At 41.6% G+C, this 23,563-nt stretch overlaps 1 protein-coding gene across 2 annotated transcripts in view; it reads right to left on the reverse strand.

The window, feature by feature from the left end:
- Nucleotides 1-17,784, reverse strand: part of RARB (retinoic acid receptor beta) — a 335,643-nt gene extending 317,859 nt beyond the window's left edge. The window contains exons 1-2 of one of the 2 annotated variants that reach the window (XM_076331165.1): nt 17,739-17,784; nt 8,019-8,099 (exon numbers count right to left, since the gene is read on the reverse strand). The gene's annotated coding sequence lies outside the window, so the exon portion shown is untranslated. Of the gene's footprint in view, nt 1-8,004; nt 8,100-17,738 lie in introns of both variants that reach the window. The other variant, XM_076331164.1, reaches the window with a different exon arrangement.
- Nucleotides 17,785-23,563: the final 5,779 nt, after the last annotated feature.

Raw genomic sequence — 23,563 nt, forward strand, 5'->3', positions numbered from 1 at the left:
TGAGAATTCACTGCGTGAATCCTTTTTACAACAAGGTGGAATGAAGCAAGATTTCTGAGACACCCCCACCCCCATCAGCTAAAAAAATGCCAGCGCTGCCACTGCAGGGAACAGACACTTGAGGACAAGACCAAGGCAACAGTGGAAGAGTCCTTCTGACATTATGTGATACAAGGGCAGCTGCGATGCTTGTAACTTGATAGATCTAAATGTCGTGTGAAAGACCTCTCCTCACTCAGCAATCTTAGTGTTTTCCAAGCTAATGCATTCTCTTTTAGCACAGAAAATTAAGAAGTTAACTGGGAAAGAGAGTATCTTTGTAATATGTGGTTGCTTTTATCCTGCAACACAATGACTGAGCATTGATGAGATGATAACTCAGTCAATTAATCAAACACCAACAAAACACATTCTAACAATGACTGCTGCATTCATGGTGTCATTTTAGGAACCGACTCCAGTACACACAGATATTTTTTTTTTGTCCCATGGGTTTGACCTGAATCCTAATGAAATTAACTGCTAGAAGAAACCAAGCCAGTACAAGCTACCAGCTTTCAGGGCATGCTGCAAAACCTGCTGAAAAAGCCAACAAATGCTTCCCCTAGAAGCCAGAAAGGAAGGAGGCCAGGAAGCTCCTGGAAATCTAAAATGGACCTCACCGTGCTTTGATGAAGAAGTGCTTTGATGAAGTGATGGATTTAAAAAAAAAAAAAAAAATATATATATATATATATATAAAAAAAGAGCTAGCATAAGACAGAGATCTAAATATAAAATCCTGCCAACACCTATTATCCTCAAAATATGTTTAGGGTCATGTTAGGACTTCTGCCTGTGCATTCATCTAGGGCATGGAAAAAACCTAATTCAAGGAAAATTAAATACACAAAAAATAAAACTGCTTCTCAGCTATTATTTTCCTCGCAAGTATTGTCTTATTTTAAATTTATTGTTAATACAGTATGTTAGTAGTTGTCCCTAATAAGCTCTGCATACATCCAAGAAAACTGCATACACTGACAAAGACGCTTCTAGTTTTGCACAATGCATGGCTTTTTTATACGATATGTTCTCTCTTGAAAACTACTCCCTCACAAAATGAAAATTCAGCAGAATCTCTAATAGCTTTCATATTTCAGTCTAATAGGTAGCGTGGCATTGCACTGCCACCCACCTTTGCTACGATACTGCACAGCACATTTAACAGACATTTGCTTCCTTCGCACAGTCCTTATGTGCAGCTTCTCCAGGACCTTAGTATTAACATTTAACAGAGTCTATGAGCATAAAGCACATTTATGAACACCTGCTAGAACATTTTATTTGCCTTAAGAGTTTTATTATAACTGTTAAATTTTCTTGCAATGCTTTATGGGCCAAATCCTGGTCCAGTTTTAGCCTAAACTCCAACTGACTTCAACAGGAAGCAGATTTGATTGTATGTGGTTTTCCATACAAACGCAATACAGCTCTAAACAAAATGAGATTGCTGGTAAGCACAATACTGGACAGAAAAAAACAGCGCCTAGCAGCGCTAAACAAAACCAGTGAACTCGGCCTTCAAATATAATCAGAAAAAAACCCAAACCACCCACAAATCTGTAACCTTCACATTGTATTACAAAAATCACTGACTCCGAGGCTGAAAGTACAAGTCATACCCATCCACAAAAGTCTATGGCCTCCCATGCCTTGGTGGGATGTTCTACCATCAACTACTCCCTCGCAGATCACTCACTGATGCTCCCATTACCAAAACTTTTGTCCTCTGCATTAAAGCCACCAAAGGCCAGAATCCGGCCATGTCAGCATCGATCTCCTCCTCTGACACATCCAGACAGTCACGGCCCTCCGCAACAACAGAAGACAGTCTGGAACAAAGTGCACAGAGCCAGAAGGCATAGCTGGGGAACAGTCCAAGGAAGATATTGCAGAGGAAGCCATGCCAGGAGTCTGACTGTTCTGAAGATGTTCTCTACAACTGTTTTACCATCATTACTGGAGATGTTCGTAACACCCCTGTGAGACCAAACGTGACTATGTACAAGTGAGCAACACAGCTCCTCAGCTTAGAAAGAGGTAATAATGGAGGACTCCATTAAGTCTGCTTGGAACCCCTCTAAGATTTAACCTCGTTTGAAAATACATAGACATTACTTTGACCATCGCTATAGAAAGCACTAAAATAGTAAGACAGACAGCTAGTAAACAGTAGACAATATGGCAATGCCACTTCTGTTTCACAAAAGCTTGACAGTAAATGCTTGATTCAATGCATACTATTAAGCCCCCAAAAAATCAAAACAATTATAAAAATGAAATTATAGACACAATGATGAATGGCGACAGATGAAATGTTAACAGATCTAGCACCATACACAAAAATCATTGATTTTCTCTGATTACTACTTAGGTGATCAGAGTGTATGAGGTCCTAGTTGCCTGCTTGCTCTAGATTTTATTAACGCTCCAATATCAGACACCCAATTTGGAAATCAATGCTTACTTCATCATTTTTCTCTGAAGGATTCTATTATTCACAATTGATTTAACAGAAATGAAAGGCTTACCATTAACAAGACCCAGCTGCTGACACTTCCTAGATGAATTATTGAACTTCTAAAAGTGAATTAACTTAACCATCACCAAGACTTACTGTCTGATGTTTCTCATACCAAAGTCAGTGTATTTATAAGTACAGAACCAGGCAGTAGAAAGTAGCTTCTTTGCCGCCTCCTTAAACATGCGCCATATACACCAAGTAAAAATTAAGATTTGCAAAGATACAAATAGGAGTTATGCACCAAATACAGTCAGTGAGAGCTTAGTGTCTAACTGCCTTTTTACGCCCTTAATCTTCATCTTCTTTCTAAAACTCAAAGATACAGGTCATTTCAAGCTTCAGAGAAAGGAAATCCAATTTATGGCAAGTTACATCTTTTGCCAATAAGATTACTACAGTCAAGGATCCCTAGAGCTGACCATGCCCTGCCAAAAACCCTACAGAAGATGACTATTAATTCCCTTTAGGTACAAAGTGAAGATCCATCTTATGAATTGAGATAAAAGTAGCAAATATTAGACAATTGCAAGTAGAAGTAGTAGTACAAGTCCACCCCCAAAAGCAGTGTAAACGTACAAAGCAGGAGGCCTATGCATAAAATCTGTCATCTGAGCTAAGGGGCTATCTGCTCAGAACATAAATCCATCATGCCCATCTTCCAGTCTAAAAAGGACTGATGCATCGCCCAAGGTGAATTCAGTTCCTCATATAAGAGCTTTTGTTCTGCATATTACAACCTGATCAAAAGTCCAATACCAAGAAAGAACAGGGTCGGAAGGGCAGTTCATGACTCTGTGTTGTAATCCTATGAATTAATAACTTCAGCCTCAAATACTACGCATTCCTTAGCAGGTATATGCTAATAACTGCTAATAATGCTATTCATGAATCATCAAGAAGCAGTGATAAAAATCTTGAGTGTCAACAGTACTCCCCCACCCAGCTGCACTGGTCTACAAACAACTTACTGTCAAACACGCAAGGAGTTGTGCTAAGCAACATGCTATCCTTAAGCCACGCGTTAGCAGGACCACAGCCATCTAGTGGCATATCAAGAACAACTGTTCATCTATCAAAACCAGTGAACATTTCAGGTCTTACTAGACTTCTTGCTAATCTGTACTACCCAGCTGAATATGCTTTCAAAATGCTGTAATGGCAACTGCTGTCTCCTTTAGTATTCATCATACTCGCAGAGCTCAGCTTGATTATACTTACCTCTGTAACTGCTCTGAAGACTTCAGCTCAAGACCAAGTTGAGACTCTAGATGCAACCCACTCAGAAAGTCTTGTGGATTAGTAATGCAAATTTCTAAATGATGAGATGACATACCTGTTCTATCCTTTTCACACAAGCTGAAAGTCAACAACTGCCCAAAATCACTACAGCCTCTTCTCAAAGTCCTCAATGGATTTGACTGCTTGCACACTGCTGGAGGCAAAACATCTGGGCCTTTTTTACTAGGGTTAGTGTCTGAGGAAGATACTGTAAGAGCAAACCAATCTCTTCTTGAGTACTGTATTTCTTGTTCCCAAACCCCTCCATCAGTTTTAAACCCTATCTTACTAGAATTAACTTTTTGAAATTCTGCTTACGTTGGACAAAAAGTTTAAAAATTACAGAAAATGGGAAGGAAAGAAGCCTGACAGACAGAGCCTCCAAGCTCGTAAGTCTTACTATCTCAGGAAAACAGGCCAAAATCGTGAAATTATGATTATGTTGAAAATATTTAGGTACCCAAATTTTTCAATCTGCCTCTGCTCTATAGAGTAACACTTTTGCAATGGAGGCTGGCTGGCCATAACTGAAGTCTGGTTAAATTTGATATCTGCATAAAACACATCTCAGCAAGTAGGTTATAATAACTTTTTTTAAAAAGACATGGACATTGGCAGGTTTCCTGCCTTTCTTGCACTCATTTTTTCCAGTATTTCCCACATTGCGAAATACCTCTTAATGCTATAAAGACAGAGCAGATTGCAAAAGTGGTTCTAGTGGTTCCAGTGGGAGTAACGTGGTCAAAATCTGGCATTGAACAAAGTTTCCATTTCTACATAGGTTTCATTTATTTTTCAGTTTAAAAATAAGACCATATTTTGGCATGTAACTAGACCTGCTCCTACAACGCAAAAGAATTAACACTGCTGGCAAGCCTCAAAGCTGTTCCGAGACAAAACTGTGTTGGCAGAACTTTTACAAAACTTCTTTTTGACCAAAGGCAGAATTCAACACCAGCGTAAATGGGAGAAACTTCACCGAAATCAATCATGTTACACATGCTTACTTATTGCAGGTCTGAATCCGCATTAAGTTTATATAATGCAAATATATTTAGCTGACATGGAATTTAAATTCCGTTGAACCAATTCTGTTTATCTTCTACATGTATATAATAACTTAGCACCGAATTCTACGATCATTCTTCTGTAAACACTGTTTTTCCTCATAGACAAATGCCACCCTGCTATTTACTAAATACCACGACCATGCCACACTCATGTCTTTCAGTGTAACAGTTACCCAATTCAGGTGCCCAATGGTTAGGATATGATGAAATTACAGTTGCAAGATCTACATTCCTGCATCAGTTACAGGCACAGAAGAAAATAACATAAATCTGACATTTCACCACTTCCGAGGGTTTGATTTTGCAACCTAATTTCTAAAACACCTTTTTTGCACATCAAACCCAAGGGATTTTTAGAGCATGAAGAAGTTAACCAATGTGCAGCGGCACTCCTTCAACACAGATCACAGCAAGGTTCGATTCTCAACTTCACTATAGCACAGACAACCATGAAAGTATTCAGGTACCTGAACATAGGTGCCAACGGCCTTGGATATCCAGGATATAGTTGGATGATGGATGTGACAAAGAACTTATGAGGAAACCTGCACCACTTTAAATCAGCTGTTGAAAGCAACTGAATTGAGTCCTTCTTACCAGAGAGAGAGAAAGCTACACGACAGTGATATCAGGCTGCTGAGGTAAGCTTATGGGTTTGAGGAAAGGGTCACAGTAAGGCTCTCTTTTTTACCGTCTGCCTGGGAAATGCAGATTGTTCTTATTTACTGTGAAAGCAGAGTGAGCAACAGGAGCATTAAATCAGCTACTGCAAGCAGGCTTCAACAGATACATGGAAGCATGGTAACCAAAAACCTAGTATTTTCCAATGGGTACTGCTCCTCCCCTTCTTTGGTGGTTGTATGATCCCAACTTTGGGAAAGCTCGTGATTTTGGCAAGGTGATAACTTTTTCTTAATGAAGACGGGTTAGAGAAGAGAAACTGATTTTTAAGTTTCCATATCTTATCAGATCTCAACAGAATTTCATTGGTTTAGAAAAGAAAAAAGGCACTGAAATTGTTTGAGAATTACTATCTTGCCAAACATCAAGATCTGCTGCAAACAACGGAGGTGTAAGATCGTCTCAAAGAAAAAGTAATACAGAGCTTAAATACGTAAATATTTCTAAAGCCAAGTTCTAAGCACAGGTTACTTACCCTATGGTTGACTTGACCTTAACTGCAGTTGTTCAAGCATTGAATTGAAAAGCTTCAGTGTTGTTTAGCTTTTTTTTTTTTTAAAGTAACTGTGCTTTTTTTAACCTGTTACACTGTTACTGAAGATAAAAATGTCAGAGAAATGTAGACTGGATTTATTTATCTTCAGATTCTTAAGAATTTGTATCCAGTGTACCACAATGCACAAACTGCGTCAAATAATTCAGCTAAGCACATTTGCAAGACTTGATTGTAAAAGTCAGGCTGCCTACACATAAGGTATCTTTTCAATAAAACATAACACTTATTTTAGATGTTTATTGACTTAAAACAAGTCAACAGATAGGAAGAAATTTAAGAGGCGATGATTATATGTTCAGACCACAAATTAATGTGATTAATTTGACTACCAATGTAATTAATATATTGACCAGATAGGTAGAGTTAGAGCTTCAAATAAACTTAATATGCAGCTACTTTAGGACTGAAATTCCACCCAGAGCTCTCACTGGGAATAAGTTACACAATTTTTTCAGTGTAGCATGCCTAAAAATTGGCATCACAAAAATCATCAAATCTTCAGGAATTTAAGGCCAATTTGCTACTGAGTATAGGAGGACATGATAATCATCTTTTTATTTCCACGGTGGAAATAAAGTACTACAGGTGTTTCAGAAAGACTTTGATTTCTTAAAACAAGCAGTCTCTCTCTTTCCATATGTTACAAAGTCTAACAGAGGCACATTTTTATTTAGGCTAAATCATGCCTTACGGGACACACTTATGAGAAAGAAAGGAGGACATGCAACTGGCATTTGAGACATATTGCCAATGCAAAGCTGCCAAAAGCACACAGCAGGGAGCATGTTTTGGCTATCATGAGCAGAATAAGCATGCACTCCTTAACCACTGCCAGCTGGCTTTTGTTTCCAAATACAGAATGCTCACTAGGCAGTTTAGAGACTGGACATACTCCTAACCTTAAACTATGCTCCCATAAAAACACGCTGCTGAGATACCTCATTAACCATGCCTGTCTCCCAGCTTACTGCCAAATGAGAAAGACTGAATGACACAGAAAAATCATACATTTCTCCCTATGCACAAAAAAGTACTTAAAGTATATCCTAACATACTCTAGTGCTTACAGCAAGAGAGATTTTAAGAGTGTTGGAAGAAGCTTCTGCCAACACTGCAAGAAGCAGAAACACTGTCACTACTCCATTATACATGGATAGAAAAAGTGAAATCCAGAGACACAGAGTACCAAGAAAACACAGCAATGAACAGCAAGAGTGGCTGGCACTATGCTTATAAACTATACTATCATGTTTAATACAACCTCTAGCAATCTTCACAACAGAGACGCTCCCTGCTTTATGTGATGGGGCAGATTTGTGGGTAGAAGATTAATGTCCCCCTCCATCTGCTAATGACTATATAGGTCCCCTGGGCTTTGCACCAAGGGTACTTTGCCCTTAGCATGAAACAAGAACTGGGAATTTGTGTTCATTTCTACATGTGCCTGCTATTTCCAGCAACAATCCCAATTGCTAAATGTGTATTATTTCAGCTTTATCTACCAAAAACATATTTTATCACGGCAGTTCAACTGTGATTCCAATTAGATTTTCAAAGAGATCAGTTAAAAGGAGAACAAACCAACAGGGGGGCACTTTTCACTTTTAAAGGGCTTACCTGACACAGCCTGCATTGGTATTTTCCCTGTAAGTGCTCTATTCATGAACTTTTCACTACATTTTCAAAGTGACTCCACTCTTTTGGATTTCCCTTTCTCTATCGCTGATAGCCTGCTGTCATGGACCAAGCAGCTCTGAAGAAAGAAATGTACCAGAGACTGCCATGCAAAGGAGAGGGCACTAATTAAAGTCTCCGTTTCCTTCAGGGGATTCTGTGAGTGGATTTTAACTTACCCCCGTAATTGTACCTTTGCTCCTGAGAACTGGAAGCAAATCAGAGGGAGCTTGACAGCCGGGTGGTCTTCATGGACCTAAGTCAGTTTGACATCCTGGAAGAATAAGGGGAAAGAGCAGTTATAAAGTGAAGTATTGAAGGAATAAGGCAAACATACTCATCATAACAGCGATACTTAGGGCAAAATCAGGGAAGATCTTAATGCTGTCTCCAATAGCAACAAATGAGAAATCAAAACCAGAGCTTCACTAAAGTCTCTGAATGCAGGTATCTCAGGTTCATGACATGCTTCCTTTCTTCCTCTTCCCACTGAACACCCCTGTCAATTGCAACACTGACCCTCTCCTCAGTTCCAGCTCAAGGAAGAAGTAGGTGTCCAAACCAAAATTCCCTGTGAGCACCCAAGGGAATTCCAGGGCCAGTCAACAGTGTTTGTACCAACACTGAGCACATGCAGTTAACTTCCCCCCCCGTTTACTCAACTTAACTTTGGAAAAAGAAAAAAAAAAAAAAAGCTGAAATACCTTTGCAGCTGAACCATCAACACAAGAAAATTCTACCCTCTTTTTAAAAAAGGGACCATGGTAACGTGACCTCTACCGATGCTTTTGATCCAACTAGTTACTTTTCTGTCAACCCACTAACCCACTCCTGCCCAACAAGAAAAGCAGGACAAGAGAGAAAGAAATCAAGGGGGGGGGGGGGGGGGGAAGAAAAAAGGATTTGCTCTGTACTGCCCTTTTTCATCTTTCACAGAGAATTGCCTGGTCTCAGACAGACTCTACCAGAGTGCAGAAACTGCAGCCACAAAAGACAATTCGTATTTCTTTCTCACATCAGCAGCACTACAAAACAATGAGTGCTGAACTAACAAAGTACTCTGCCTGTCCAGCCCTTAATACTCATAATATAACTTTGAATACACTTCTCCACTGGCTTCCCAGATCAGGAAATCTAAATCAAAGATATACACTTAACATTGTCAAAATTGATTGTAAAATCCAACCAAAAAACCCAGACTGATTTTGTATAAAACAGCAGATCTATCAGCAAAGCTATTTCTGTATTGCAATCTTGTTAGAACCAGCAGAGCTGATCCCCTATTTCTGATCTGAATCTAGTGATATTTGGCCTTTTTCTTATGGTTCCTCAACAACAAATCATGCATTCCAGCTTTCATTTAAAAATTAAAGAAACCATCCTTCCCTTTTATACGTGTACAATGCTGGAAAACACATCCTGAGTATGATTTAAATACACAGAGCAGCTGAAAGGGATTGAAAATTGCTAATGTCTCCTGATTACTAAGTCACTCTCAGGTCCTTTTGGAAGACTGACTTAGAGTTGAAAAGCTTGAACCTCAATGCTTTTATATATATATATATATATATATATATATATATATATATATATATATATATATATATATATAAAAAAATAAAAGAATATTAAAGACAAAAGCAGGACTCAAGGAAGGTAAGGGTCAGAGCAAAAACCTGCAGCTTCCCTTCCCTGTTAGGAGTACAAGATAGCATATCTCCTGCCCGACACCCTTTTGAGCAACAGCCTGCTCTCCTTAACGCGCCTCCTCGATTCCCACCCTGTGGCCTGTACAGGTAGGCAGCCCCTGCAGAGAAAAGCCACCCAAGTCTATGCACCCTACAGAGTACCGACAGCAATCATTCAAGCTTTTATACAAGCCCATTGTACCTCTGCAGAAAGGCAACACTCAATTTGGCCCACAGAGAAAATACAGCAGCCTAGATTGATAGTACCTACTTAACACTGCTGCAGGTTATCTATATATATATATATACTGTCTCCGACAGTCTTTCTGAAAAGCTGAACAAGAACCTTAACTTTTAAGCCTGAATCACAGCTAGCAAATTTAACTCAAGTACTGGTAAAAGGCATTTAATGTCATTGGCAAAAACCAAACATGTAATTGTTTTTTGGGGGAGCAGGGGGAGTTACCGTGGATACATTCCTCCCTCCTTCTCCCACAAGCAAGCATGTATACACACAGACATATAGGATAACAAATAAACTTGTTCTCCACTACTGAATTTTCAAATTTTAACATATAGGCATCAATATATAAAGTTCACGTTAGTTCAGTGAGATACTGCTTGAATGAATAATGCTGGAAGAATTACAATTCACATAACAGATTATTTAGTCATCATTAACTCAAGGAAAAACTGAAATCTGAAGGCTAAATCTATGTGGATTTCTGGTGATGTCGTTATGACCTCACACAGATGGCCAAGACAAGAAGTGTTGATATTTTGTCTGCCTTAGCACAAAGTTAGTTCTGAGAAATATGAAACAACTCTCTGAGAAAAACAACACATCTTATATTCAAGCTGTATGTTGCAAAACACAAATGGTCAAACATGATGCCACAACTACCAAAGGTGAGCCACTCGATCAACAAAGAGTACTGTCATCATATCAGGTCCAAAGGACGTGTCAACAATCAATCTTAGAGAGCTTCATTAGTCACTCTATCCAAAAAAAAAAAAAGGCACTTTTTTATTACACCAAACTGTAACAGCCATTTCAAATTTAGTACGTGTTACATACCTTCCCCAGACTTGTGAAGAACTCACCTACACTAACCACAGCCAAGTCCAGCAAAGACTACCACTTGCAATGCCTTACATTTATTTGTCAGAGCTATTCTCAACACATGGCAGCAAGACTGCGACTAGTCATGGCAGCAGCACGGTGCAGAAGCACTGTGCCCCACAGACAGTTTAAATGTGTTCCTTTTGCACGTGTTCTTTACAAAATAATTTTTATTCTAAATTATGTTGGCCATGAGTACTACACAAAGGGCTTCTCTGATCCCGCAAACAAATAGCTCTTCCCTTCTAAGAATATAATTAAAAAGAATATTTAGCATAACTCCTATGATACTTGTTTTCTCCATGGGAAATCTTCTTACAGAATCAGAACAATTTAGGCTGGAAAGGACCTCTAGAGGCCACGCCCTCCAATTCCCAGTCAAAGCAGTGCTGATTTCAAAGTTAGATCAAGTTGTTCAGAGTCTTGTCCAGTCAAGTTTTTAAATCTCTGAGGGCAAATCCTGCAACCTCCACAGACCCCTGGTCAGAGCTTAACCATTTTCATCGTTAATTTTTTTCTTTATTCCCAGTCAGAATTTCACCATTTCAGTGTGTGATGACTGCACCTCATCCTTTCTCTGTACACACCTGGGAAAAGCATCTCTCTCTGCTCCGTAACAGCCCATCAGGATATGGAAGGCAACAACTCACCTTCATCTTCTATTTTCCAGGCTGGGCAAACCCAGATCCCTCAGCATCTCCTTGTATGCTGTGTGCTCCAGTCCCCAAGCACCTGAGCAGCCCTCCTCTGGGCTCTCTCCAGTTTGTCCCTACCTTTCTTGCATGGGGGCCAAAGACTGGACACAGCATTATTCCAGGAACAGCCTCGTCAAGAGCAATAGTCACCCCCCTCAACCGGGTGGCCATGGTCTCGCTAATACAGCTCAGCACGCCATTCGTCTCCATCGCTGCAACAGCACGCTTGTTGACTCCGATTCAACGTTGCTTTTTAATCACTATATACTTTTATTCCTGCAATACCCCTACCCTAAGAATAAGGAGTTAGAAGAAAGCAAGTGATGTGGGTGGACACCAAACATCCCTTGGGCAATACTATAATGTAAACAAGAAGCCAATGTTGTAGCTAATATTCTTTGTGAAAAACTTACAAAGAAAAGAAGTGGGGCATGATCTTACAGCCACAGAGGTCAACCCACATTTTGCATGAGAAAGGATGGCAATACCCCATATCTTAGAGAAGCAGTAAACTTGCAAATCAGTACAGTAAACCTGAAAAGTACTCTGTTTCTTTTTCCGATTAATTTTTAAAGGGCAATATTTTAGCTAAAAATACTAACATCTACTGGTGGCTTCAACAAGGTGGCTGCTCCAAGTTAAAACTCTTTAAACTATTTACGTGAAAGGCTTTGTTGCATTTTCATATTTCACCTAGATCATACAGCACTGCTTTATAGGTCCCCTGACATACAGAGCAGCATCAGCTACCTTACTTTCTGATCTCAAAGCAAGTTCTTCTAAGGACAACCTCAGAGGAGCAGCAGAAAGGATTCGACAGGAGAACGCACTGCTTCATGAGTGGCATCTCAGGTCACCTAAACACAGATCACTCTGGAACAGCACTTTTTTTACACTGACCAAACAAAGAAATATCTACACTTGAAGAAAATTGAATGTGGTTTAGAATGTAGCTATACAACTTCCTGCAGTTGACCCCAGAAAAAATAAAAGACATATGATCTGTAACTTCCTTTGACTTTTCTTTGAAGTCTAGATGCAAAGCTTTAAAGAGCACGATTTTCTTATTAGTTACTTATAGGATTTTTGCTAAATTAAATTTCCAAATAGTATCAAATGCTGAAGTATTTGCATGTACCAATACCATGGGCTAAAACACCCTCTCTTAACGAAAAACAATTTCTCATCATTATTTTAAGATAGGGTGTACTGCATTACTTTGATTAAATGAGCAGTACATGCCACTCACTTGACAGCGTTAATTCCAAAGCATCTGCAGAGAATCTAGACATAGGTCAAAACAGGTAGAAGAAGGAGATGTGAGAAAAGGAAGATGTGTTACCTGTACTGAAAGCAATCTTCCTTGCCTGGCTGTGCAAAGCATGCCCTCGCGGGGGGTGAATCAGGTTTCAGAGACCCAAGGAAGGCAGCTTTCTATACAACTTCATAGGATGCTCCCCATATGCAAGAATGGGTTTAATAAAGATTCAATTTATCATTTATTTAAAGCTTGTCTTCTATTACTTTGCTACATATTGCTGCCGCAGGGAGCAGCTTTTTCATATCTGCCTAGATAAGAGCTAAAACCTCCAGAATCATGACTGCCAAATACTCCCAACAACAGTCAGCAGCTCTGGACCTTAAGGTTATGCTGTGCAAATTCAAAACCTGCCCCCTTCACAGCTGCAGAAGTTCCACCCAAGAGCACAAATTATGTTTTAACGTAGAGAACTAGACATAGAAATATTTATACACACACATGTATATTCATATCTGTACACTGCATAGGAAACATAAGCAGAATTCTGCATATTACAGACACATTCAAAGTAAATAAGCATTCAGCAATTTAATAACAGTAACAGACGTGGGTATCCGTAACATTCCACATCCATGAGAGAAATGCCATGGCAAATGCACCAGAGCTGCTGCATCGTAGTAGCGTCAAGGCACCTCTCCAGTGAGCCTGCTGCAACTCTGGAAATGCACGTGCTCCCAGCCCCACGCTGCCGTCTATCAACTCCCCATGCCAGCCGACTAAATGGGAGACAAGCTGCGGCACTGCACGAGAAGTAAGAGAGAGAAATGAGAGACTCTCCCAAGTGAGGCCCCTCCGCCTGCACCCAGCATGAACACACACATAGGCACAGGATTCAACTCGGGTCTGAAGTTTTACACGTGACCTGGAAAGGTTTTGCCATCACTTCTCTAATAAAAAGGACAAAACCCACTCTATGTGCGAAGCTTTTAAACACCTCCAAGACTGGCACTTTTACTTCTCCAGGTTTTGGGGGGGGGGGGGGGGAGTTCCGCCCTTCATCCTATCCTCTCCATTTAGCTTACATAGAGACCACCTCCAGAGTGCCATGCTAATTAGCAACAGCTTGCACTCTATGTTAAAAACAAAAATAGCCAAAAAAATCTAGTGAAAAGGGAAACTGAATGAGCTCATATGCATTTCATAATTTCATTAATATTGGCAGATTTTAATTATATCCAAATAATTTTAATTCTGATCTGATCAGCAAGCTTGCCATAATTGCTGAAAAATAAAGTTATAAATTAGATGTGTGGTTGGTAGGGTCTATTGCCCTACAGACTCACTATAGAGCGCTACAAAAACATATATGGCTGCAATCAAAGCTGACAATAATAAGCTCACTGTGTCAGGATATGAGAAAGAGGTGAACGGTAGAAAAAAAAAGTTAGGCTGGTGTAGAAAATAAATCCAAAACCTCCAAAGTATTACTTCAACAAACAAAATAAACGTTTAATAAACTGAAGTTCTTTTTGCTTTCACTAACATAAGTAGCTCCCAGAAAAGTAGTATTCCTTATAGGTAAATGTCTATTCTACAAATTCTCTACATTTTCCTGTATTTCCTAACCGTTTGGCTTTTTGCCAGTGGGCCTGATTCTGGTTTTTTATGTCTGTACTTCCTACATGTTCCAATCTACCTACCTTGAACACGGACTAAACTATGGATTGCAGAGACTGAAAAGTTAAATGACTCTTCAACTCTTAAAGACTTCCCAGCAAATGGAATACTGCACATTGCTTTGAAGGAGGGAAATATGATTTAACTGACATTTCATCAGTATCTTGGGACTCAAAGATCATCTCCTACAATACTGAATATTTAATTAGAGTACAACCTACAAAGAAGCAAAATTTGACATAATTTTTTCCCCAATGTCTTGCCTAAGCTTCAACAATAGTTTGCACTTACAATATGCATTGTAGTAGACTCCATTATTATAATTAAGATCAGCTAAGCTATACTGTGGAATTTCAATAACTACTGTCTCCTAATATATAAACAAGGAGAGAGTAAATGATATTGAAAGACAACAGATTTAATGCAGATGACTTACAGAGTTCAATACTACAAGATACTACTGAAACAACAGGTTATTAAACAGGCAAGAACATATTAACGCTTCATGCATAAAGTAACTCTTAGCTGAGAAGGATTAGAAGAAACTTCCACCATGACAAAAAGCACACCGTAACTGCTCACAAAAGTTGGATGACACTGGCCGGACCTTGTATTGCACCCCACTGAGAAGTGGCAGCTTTTTAAATTGTTGCTGATAACACACACTAGGAGAATCATGCCCTGGGGTGCAAAGTAGTGGAAAAAAAGATCTTTTTTCTTGAAAATACTGGTGTTTCACACAAGAAATATAAGTATTAGCACAGATCTGGTTGAACCTGCTTGCAACTCTGATTTTACACATGTGTAAATCCACAGAAGTCAATGAGGACTTTGTTTATGCTACATACCTCTCCCACCATATCCATATAGACAGATGTGTGAAAATGGATGATCCCTTTCAGGCACATCTGACTCAGACTCCTACTGTACACACCTGTGAGCACCTCATAACTGGGAATTTGCTAGAATAACTCATTTAACTCTACAGAAACGTGGATATGTGAGAATATTGAACCTTCTACACCTTGCCCACACTAGAGATAGACCCATTGCCCCTGAAACAAGCTAGTACCCTTGCATCAATAAAACACTTTTACTACAGATAAAACTCCTTCAGCGGAAAACCAAAAAGGCATAATGGTGAAGCAGCCCTTGGTGGTGTCACTCCTTCTACCTGGACAGAACCTGATTTTCAAGTGTAACAGAGATGCTTTGTCATACGGCTATTGGGGTGAATTAGCCTGAAAACGTAAGTGGACTGCAAGACCCCTCAGCTCTGCAAGAAAGTGCAGAAGAGAATCAGACAAGATACAAGGTACCCTAAAGTGCAACCATCTGCTTCGGAGCCAGCTTTTGCACTCTTCACAAAAGTGCGCTTAATCACAGAATAATGACAACCCGGGTTGAGGCAGATCCTATACTGGTAACCACTCTCATTTACTAACGCTATAACACTACTCTAACAAGGACAAATCCTGCAACCCCTTCACCTAGCAAAATTTATTTCACTGGAAGCTTACCCACATGAAAATCTGAGGATCAACCTTATCTGATCATTAAATCAGACGAAGACAGATGCTAACACATCAAGCTCTTACCCAGGGCTTGGTTCATAAAGGAAAGATTTAATTAATATTTTAAATCAAAACCAGCTTTCTTGGTTAAAAAACAAAATAAAACACACACCAACTCTCAATGCTCTTATTTTAAGAGCAATGTTTTTTCAGTTTTGCTTCCAACTCTTCCCAAATTACATAACCAGAACTGCAAACAAGTGATGTCCACATAGCAACTTCTACCACAATGACACAATTGGTCTAAATTTACATTGACACCACCTTACCTTAATTCTGCTTCTCCCACATGCACAGGCTCTTGCACTAGGTATTCAATTCCTTCAGTTAACTGTAGTGTCCTATATAATTAACCTATGCTTGCTAAACTTCCTCATAAGAACTCTTTCAAAGGTAAGAGCCAAAGAGCAGTCTCAGTGAATTTCCTCTCTTTGGGCTGCTGCTGTACTGTCCTCATGGGCATTCTTTGGATCCAGCACAGTCCTTGGACAATAATATTTTGTGTTGCTCCATTAAATATTTTCTTTTCAGAATCCACGCTGTTATTTCCTGTCTCTCTTCAAAGTGTGAAGTAAGACTGCTTTATGGATTAAATATATTGCCAATGATTTAGCCCTCCATATTTCACGTTACACATAGCTTGCTAAAATGCTATGAGGCACGTCTCGGCCAAAGGCATAATCTCAACTCTACGAAAACCAGCAAAATTCTGCCACAGAACCAAATGACCAAACTGTCACTCTAAATACAAACAAAATTGTACCACTAGAAAGTATCAAAATTGCATAAACAGCATTCATACTACCTCCTTGTACCAGAGCCTGCAATACACACACACCGCTGAGTCTTCGCATTGTATTTGTTAAACATATACCGTTTACTCGCAGACAGCAGAAGGGATCCTGCAGACCCTCACACAGCCAGCCTCACTCACCCAGAAGTAATCCCTGCTCCAGCCACAGAGCTCACGGCCACCAAGTCCGAACAACATCCCTCAGCCAGGCAAGAAGGTGCGGTAGTTGTGAAACTGAATTTCACTTCCAAAAGGAGCAGAAGAGCTGCCCCTGCACGCCTTCCCGGCCATTTACCGACTTACTTAAGTAAATAACTATTCAACACGCACAAAGATGAAGTAAGTAGCCGGCTAAAAGAAATCGAATGTACATTGCGGCGCTCTCTGCGCAGGAATTTCATTCAGCAAAGCGCACCATCGTTGGGATTCTGCTTCCATACTCCGAATCACTTTTCACAGCAACCGCTGCCAAGACCCATTAGCTTTTTTTAAGCAAATCTCTAAACATCAAGTATTTTTTTCCGCCAAAATAACCACTCATTTATGCAAACAACGGTAAACGGGACAGCAAACGACACCTCAGCAGCAGCAGAAGGGGTTATTTTGCCCCGGCTCTAGGCTGTCAGAGTCCCGAGCACAGTTTAGGGCTTCCTATGCACGACTTTCTACTACCAAATCACTCCCTGGCGACGTCTCGGGTGCGCTTTTGTCTGCAAAGGAGAAGAAATCAAGCACCCAGGCACTAACGCGAAATTACAGCCGCTAATGGGGTAAAGACGAAAATAGTTACCGCCCCGCCGGCCCGAGTCCCGCGGAGCCGCGGGAGGACGCGCCCCGCCCCGGGGCCCGGGCACCCCGGGCTGACAGCGCGGCCGCGCCGCTCCGCCGCCCGCCCGGAGTTGGGCCGGGGCACCGCGGCCCCCGCGCGGGCACAGACAGGCGCGGAAGGGGCCGCGGGGGGAAGGCGCCGCGCCAGCCGGGGCTGTGAGGGGACAGTCGGCAACGCGCCCCGCTCCCTCCCCTCCCCGCCTCCCCCCCGCCGGACGCGACGCGGCGCGGCAGGAGGGGAGCCCTCCCCCAGCCACCGCCAGCCCCGCTTTACCTCCGCAGCCTCCCGCTCCCGCCGCCGCCCCGCCAGTGCAGCCGGCAGCGGCAGCGGCGGCGGCTGCCCCGGACCCCCCGCCCCGCCCCGCCCCGCCCCCTGGCGGGGCCGCCGGGGGCGCGCGCGCCCCCTTGCCGCGCGCGGATGGGGAGGGTTGGGCGCGGGGTGGGGGGAGCGGGGAGAAGGGCCCCCTCCGCCATTTTGCCCCCTCGGAAGCCCGGCGGGGGCTCTGCGGCGTGGGCAGGTGCGGGGCGGGGAGCGGGGCACGGCGGCCCCCCTGGGCTCGGCCCCCGGAGGCTATCAGCCGCCTCCCAGATCGCGTAGGAACACGGTCCTGCCGGGTCAGAGCAGTCGTCGTTCCTCTACCCCATTCTACCTGGCGCCCGGGGGCAGGGGCACGGGACGGGCTTCGCCCCCTCCCGCAGCCCTCTCGCCGTGCAAAGCGCAGCCGCTGCCACAGTAGTACTCTCTAATTTCACTGCTCTGCCCGCTGCCTCTGGATAAAGTTTTTCTCTCGGCGAGCTCCCGGGCTGGCCTTGCAAGCGCCCGCTCGGAGCACCTTCGGGGCCGGTGTGCCTCCTCCTGCCTTGATGCCAAGGCTGGAGTGATTCTCACGTGCCTTCTGCAGGCGTTTGGGCCCAAGGGGTGGCTCCGGGAGCACCCAGTGCGAAATGTTCGACTTCCTGCTAGGGAAGAAATCCCGAAAGAGGGAGAAAAGGTGTGATGATGCTCAGGTCGGGATGGACAATCAGCTGCAAGCTTTCCATCCCGGCAGCTCGGCAGCCGGTGGGGCCTTCAGCCTCCTTTCAGCTGCTGTTCATGTCGGCTTAGTGACTGCAAAGTCTTTCAGAGATAAACATGGGCAAAAATACACTCTATTCAGATATTTGACAGCTGTAATGAGCTCAAGAAAGAATTATGTAAACATTATTAAGTGTAATAAACACATGTCAGCATTAGGCAGTCTTGTGTAGGAATGTTGGTAAAAGCCATGGCGAACGTTTCATTCATAATGTCTTTTTAACTTTATGTAGCTGGTGTAATAGGCCCTGTGCTTTGCTGTTGCCTCGACGGAAAATCATTACCCAGTAATAGATGAGCCAGTTCGGAAGGAGAGCCACTGGGATACTGCACGCTTTCATTCATAGATGCTACGTATTAGAGGAAGTAGCAGGAGGCCTGCCAACTTTCCCAATTTAATTATTAAGCTGTCAGTTCCTGACTCCTTGTTTCAACTTCCTGAGGCAACATCTGGCTGCAATAACAAAAATAAATAAATAAAATAATAAAATTTGATCATTCACTCAGCAGCATTCTATTTGCAATGTCCTTTTTACTGCAACTTTTATGAAAAACTCCATACGGGGGGATGTGAACCCAGCATCTCTCTGAACTACCCGAAAGTAAAGACGAGAATAGTTTCGGCTGTGATCCTCAAAGCAAAGCTGTGCAGAAGGCTGTATCATATTTGAGCCTTTTTTCAACAAGTCCGGTGGTGTGCATTTTAATCTTCCTAATCCTTCTTTTATTCAGAAGAACATCAGTGTTTTTTTCACTGTATGAAGCTGAATGATATGACTTTGGGAGATAAAAAAATAAAATCTTTTGCTTGCCAAGAATTTTTGCATTTTCATCAAACATTGCTTCAAAAGGGTAATGGTGGTTTCAGGGGAAAAAAAAAAGCCATAAAGGATATCAGATTTAAATGCTACCAAATGTGAGCGAAACATTGAAGAGAAGTTTTAAAACGTCTGTGACTGCATCTTCACGTGTTCTCTGGGTCTGTTTCATATGATGTGACAGCTTCAGCTCACAAGTCGTTATTGCAGTGGCTTTTGGAACTGCATGCCTCTTTTTCATATCCTCACTCAAATACACGCACACGCTTACAAAAATATGTATCTATATATGCACACATGCACACAGAGAGACAAATACAGAGTGACTCAGCTCTGCGTTCTACTTGTTTAATCGGTTTTCAAAGCTCCAGCACTGTTCTCTTTTCTTACTTAAAAAGCCTAAAGCCACCTTTCCCACATTGCTTATTTCACTGCCGGGGTGCGGAGCCTCTGACAAAGCTAGGCCATCTATGTTACCTCAGCTGAGCTCCTCCTCCTTGGGTCACACTCTCCTAAATGCCTGTCTGAAGGTCAGGAGGTCAGCCCTTCCGTTAATCACATGGCAGCTTGCACTTCGGTGCTGACCCTGCACGCTAGTCGTAGGGAATCCTAGAAGACCTTTCTTCCTGGTGGTCACTTGGGGCTAAGGAAGGAGACTGAGATCTGGAGGCAGAGGTCCTGCAAGCCCAAACTGCGATGAGATGGTATCAGGAATGCTGTGGGGTGACCCCCATCGCCCATGAACGGCATTCGGCACAGCACGGCACTTTGGTCTCTGCTGTGCTATGGACCGATAGGAGGTGTAGCAACTGTGGTGGTAAGTACGAGTTGGGCCTGTATGGCAGCAGTGCCTAATTCAGTACCTCCAAGTGTGACTCCTTTCCTTAGTGCTCCCAGAGAAAGCACTCCTTCTGGTTTTCCCATTCCGTTAATTCGCTCTCCCTTCCATTAAGAAATTAGGTGTAGAGATCAGAACAGTCTGAAGTCAACGTTGCTGTCATTCAGGCTCCTGTCAGAGGTTTGATGTTGGGTCCTTTTTTTTTTTTCCTCCAAAGTTTCCTACCTCTCGTAGCTTGGAGGAACTTCTGGAACATTTTATTGATTTCTTAGCTGCTTGCCACTGGAACTCCTCATAATTCTTGGCTTCCTAAGGCTCACTGGGTACTTTTTCTTTTATATCCTCCAGTTCGAGCAGCAGAAAGGCTAACTATCCTGTTAAATAGGGCAGACTTTCTTAAATCATCGAAAGAACTCCGGATAATCCTTTCATACCTGTCTCCCATCTTCAAGTGAATGACTATGCCTCTTAAGTCCTCATAGGAGGGAATTGAATACTTTATATAAATTCTATTCAGGATTCTCCTGTTTTCCCTACAGTTCATGAAAGATCAGTCAGATGCTTCCTTTAGACTGTAAAGAAGAAAGAAAATAGAGCAAGGGGAGAGTGTTGAAAGTGTTAGAAAAGTCACCTGGGATTAAAAAAAAAAAAAGTCAAAAGAAAACATTTCAAAATGCTCTGGACCAAAGCAATGTTTCTGAGACAGCAGCAAAGACTATGCCGAGTCCTGTGACTACATGTACGTTTGAAAACTTTTGCGCAGTCTCTTGCTATAGGAAGTAGAGTTTGTACTATAGAAAGGAGAATTTGTGCTTGCGTACATTAAGGAGTCTATCATCAGTTTTCCTACTTTTTGCTCAGGAGATCCCTTGACAACTTCTGTACCATATATGAATTCAGCAGTAAAGAGGAAACTATGCAAAAAATGAGCAAATCCTTTATGAAAAGAACGTTGAAGAACAATTTAACACAGAGAATTTCACAATCTGCTGGTGAAGGTCAATAACATGATGGATAAGACCTCAACAGATGTATTTATATATTTACAAATGTGAAAGCAGAAATTAGGGTCTTCTTAAAACTAGCAGCTGTTAATTGCCAGCCTCACATACAGGCACACACTTGGAGAGATTGCTAATTAACTGAATGAAAAACTAGAGGAGTTTCAGCTCCAAGTTACTTGCCATGGACCAAAGAGGTCAGGTGAGAATCTCTGATTCCCAGGTGGATCCCAAGCTGGATAACATTTGTTGGCTATATGGAAGCGATGATACCTATCTGAAAAAGAATTGCCTATGCAGAAAGAAGCTTTGCCAGGGGACGTAGGATGTGCTGATCCGCTAGGGCCAGCATCAGCAGCTATTAAAACAAACTGACATAAAGAGCCTCCCAGATATCTGTTATTGTATGGTCTGGAGACATCAGCTCATATAAAACTGCAAAATGCTTGAGACTCAGAATCTAAAATTACTTTCCTTAATGAAAAGCATCATGCGCTGAAAAGAAGAAAAAACATCCTGCAGGACTTGAAACATCAGCCAGCAGACAAGAGAAATCCAGAATCCCACTGAGCTTGGGCGGATTTCTGCACACTTAAATGAACATTTGTTGCAGCAGCCAGCACTCACCTAAGGACATGATATAAATCCCAAGGTATTAACAATAACAACTCAATCCCTAGCAATATTCATATTTTTTTTTCCTGCAAGATACTGGTAAGAAGGAACATGGAGTCTGTGGACAGAGTTTAGAGCATGAATTTTGTCTCTGCCATGCTTACTAGGTAACTGGGATGATACTTTACTTTTGGAGATGAGAAAGCTGTGGTGCAATCAGACCATCATGCAGTAACAACTGATGGTGGCAGCTGAGATTATAAGAGCATCTGCAGCTACAAATATTCAGCTGGGACTCCTTTAGGCTTCTGTGCATCAGCTGGTCTTCTGTTATCTCCTTGGGAATTGAACTAAGGTACACATGGGTGCCATGACTTCTGAATGTTTGATAAGGGAAGTAAAAAATAAAGTTAATGAAAAATCCAACCAGTATAACTGATACTGTAAAACCTCCTTTACTGAGCTCAGTAATGACTTAACAAGGGTATGCATAAAAGGCAAAGAAGGAAGGCATTAGAAGAGCTAACCCATTTGTTACCTGAGAGTTTTCTTCACTGATAATGAGAAGATTGGGAGAGATAATTAGGCGCATTGTGTTTAAAGAACTGCTCCTCAAGGTTGTCTCCAGGATGGATTGTCAGGGAGTATCAGGTAGCAAGTGTTCTGATAAGACAAAATGAAGAACATGGGAGGGCCATTTGGTGGGAGTGAAAAAGGTTGTAAAGGTCTTTAAGGAGTTAGGATGTAAAATTGCAGAAAGTAATGTCAATATGCAAGAAACCGTATCACCTTAGCATATAATACATGATAATGAACTGAAACCTTAATTACAGAAAAAAAAGTGTACAGGGCAGAAAAATTCTTACAAATGTGGAGGTAAATAAAAAAAGAGATCTAGCTAAAGTACTATGGACTTAACTAATAAAGAAAAACTTGATTTGGATGGAGAAAGAACAAAAATGTAAGTTACGGAAAGACAGATGTCTAAATCAAGCTGTGTTTGTATTTCTGGATTTGTCCCATACATTTATAATAACATATAATTCCTCCAAGACTTCTGCTAGATCTTCTCTTGACAGAATTGATGCATCTGGTAGGCACAGATCAGTGTTATTTGGGGGTCACAAATTAAACAACAATTAAACAACAGGGAACCTTCATTCTTACAGAGGCCCTTAAGGCTGATCATGGTAGGTATGGAGCTCATACATTTGGATTACACTGCCTACTGCTTTACAAAGCACCACCAAAAAGGTGTTTCCAGAAATAATGAGTAGAAATAGGTTTTGCTGATAGTATGCAACAGCAAAGTATGCTTCTCAAATGGATTCAGTAGCCCAGCCACTCAGGGATGAAAGACTGGGGACAGTTGCACATACGCTGATGAAACAGCGTAGCAGTTTGGCCCTGCAAGCTGCGTGTTCTGGCAGAGAAATCTGAATAGCTGTTATAAGTCAAAGCTTTAGACATCTTCAGACAAGTATGAACTAGTGTCTATCCTGAAAGTAATGGAAGGGATGTACTGTGTAAATCACGTTGGTGATCCATGCTTAGAGTTCTGATCAGAGAAGAACAACAAATCTGTGTTACAAAGGTCCCTGTGTCATCCTTTTATGTAATACCACTCAGCCCTCAACAATCCAATACTGTTCTGATAAAATTATTTTTGAATTCATGCTTCCTGAGAAACTTTCATGTTTATCAAAAACTAGCAAGGACCTTTACACCTGCACAGGTGCCAGATGCGAAAGA

The sequence above is a fragment of the Aptenodytes patagonicus genome, chromosome 2 (assembly GCF_965638725.1).
Source record: "Aptenodytes patagonicus chromosome 2, bAptPat1.pri.cur, whole genome shotgun sequence".
Classification (NCBI taxonomy): domain Eukaryota; kingdom Metazoa; phylum Chordata; class Aves; order Sphenisciformes; family Spheniscidae; genus Aptenodytes; species Aptenodytes patagonicus.